Genomic DNA, 2,046 nt, shown 5'->3' on the forward strand with positions numbered 1-2,046 from the left:
GGTCATCCCAAAAGGCGGAGCCCAGGTTGGCTGGCAGCGCGGTTGGGAGGAGGCCGGGAGAGTGTGGCGGTGAGGAAGGGACTGAGGAGCCCAGCCCGAGATGACAGGGGTGGGGAGCTTGGCTCCATGCCCGACATGCTGACCGGAGGACGGCTGCCCCGGGGTCCCAAACTCGGCCGCCCGTTTCCACCGCTGGGGCCCGAGGCCTGGGAGAGCCCCGGGCACCGGGTTAGCGAGCGGGGTGGGCGGGGATGCCAGACCCGAGCGGGCGAGCAGCCCCGGGGTGGAGGGCAGGAGCAGCTGTGGAAAGTGAGGATGGGTGGTGGAGGGAAAGGGGAGGTGGACGTGGAAATGTTGTCTTTTGCCACCGACGGCTTTGTTTGCCTGGGACCCGCCTCGCTCACACTGTGGTGGTGAGCTGTCCCGCACCAACTGGTTGGAGACAGGGATGCCTCAGTGAGTTTAGGGTCGCATCCCTGCAGGCTAGCGTTCCAAACTGCTTAGTACCAGCAGGAGAAACTGGGCTATATCAGAACCGGACCGGTCATTTCCTCATTCATTAAACAGAGGAATATCCTGGCAGTCCCCGTCACGCCAGAGTCGTCTCTCTTTTTTTCTTTTTTTTACCTTCTTTCTGGTATTAGGATTTTCTTTCCAGGTTCTTCAATGTAACCATCCCACAGTCTTTCTAAATAAGACCTTTACCTAGTGGCCATACATCTATTTACTTTTCGAGTGGAAGGGAGACTTATAGGAAAAGAGACTTGACTTACAATAAAAAGTTATCTTATGCTCACTTAAAACACTTTAAAAAGAACGTTTGCATTTTGTTCTAGGTTTCTTCTTTGTTGATCAAATCCTTCATTTTCTTCTGTTTAGGATTCTAGAGGCCTAAGAACTGCTGTCTTTATAACTGAAGAAACTTTGACAAAACTATCTTACTTTGGGGAGGGTAGCTTGGGAGAGAGACAATGTTAAAGATATTTGTAGGTAGCCGAAACCGGTTTGGCTCAGTGGATAGAGCGTCGGCCTGCGGACTGAAAGATCCCAGGTTCGATTCCGATCAAGGGCATGTACCTTGGTTGCGGGCACATCCCCGGTGGGGAGTGTGCAGGAGGCAGCGCAGGAGGCAGCTGATCGATGTTTCTGACTCTCTATCTCTCTCCCTTTCTCTCTGTAAAAAAACCAATAAAATATATTTTTTTTAAAAAAAGATATTTGTAGGTAGTTTAAGGTTGCTGCCTACAAATAATATTCCTTTTTTAAAAAATTGATGAGAGAGAGAGAGAAAGACATTTCTTTGTTGTTCCACTTATTTATGCATTCATCGATCGATTCTTGTATGTACCCTGACTGGGGGTGGAACCCGCAACCTTGGTGTATCAGACGATGCTCTAACCAACGGAGTTACCCGGCCAGGGCTCCAAACAATACTCTTAAACTGAAAATCTATTCCTCTTTATGTTAGTTTTTTTATTTAAGAAGTTCTCTGAATTTGGACACAGGTTATTGTGAATACATAAATATTTTTTAACAAGTTTGATTTCTAAAAAGAAAAGACAAACGGAATGGAAACAAAGGTTTTTCCTGTCTTCAACTTCTATTTGGAAATGCCTGAGTCAGGAGAAAAGAAAGATAGCAGGGATATAAACTCTTGTGCAGACTAATAGTATATTGGTTTGCAGGGACAAAGAGTCATTTTCCTTTTAGATAAATGTTTGGATTGATTCTTTGCAACCCATCCAGCCAAAGAACAAAGGATGAATATCTGCTTAGAAGAAGCATGAATTATTTTGACTTTGTGACTAGATTCCATATGTATAGCTGAAGCCTAAATTTGTAGGCCATCTAGTCTCTTTGAATAACTGATACAAATACTGATTTGCATCCTTATTAAAGTACTAGAGGCCTGGTGCACGAATTCATGCACAGGTGGAGTCCCTTGGCCTGGCCAGCGATTGGGGCTGATCCAGAGTTTGGTGGGCTGGGGGGCGCGGGGGGGAGGACAGAAGGAGGTTGGCCATGGGGGGGGGCAGTGGAAGGTTG

At 47.0% G+C, this 2,046-nt stretch overlaps 1 protein-coding gene across 2 annotated transcripts in view; it reads left to right on the top strand.

Moving 5' to 3' along the window:
• Positions 1-2,046, top strand: part of MORN4 (MORN repeat containing 4) — an 11,935-nt gene that overhangs the window by 387 nt on the left and 9,502 nt on the right. Inside the window, exon 1 of one of the 2 annotated variants that reach the window (XM_006756590.2) lies at positions 1-25. The exons of the other annotated variant lie outside the window; for it this stretch is intronic. The gene's annotated coding sequence lies outside the window, so the exon portion shown is untranslated. The remainder of the gene's footprint in view (positions 26-2,046) is intronic. 2 annotated transcript variants of the gene reach the window in all.

The sequence above is a fragment of the Myotis davidii genome, unplaced genomic scaffold, assembly GCF_000327345.1.
Source record: "Myotis davidii unplaced genomic scaffold, ASM32734v1 scaffold332, whole genome shotgun sequence".
In the NCBI taxonomy this organism is placed as follows: domain Eukaryota; kingdom Metazoa; phylum Chordata; class Mammalia; order Chiroptera; family Vespertilionidae; genus Myotis; species Myotis davidii.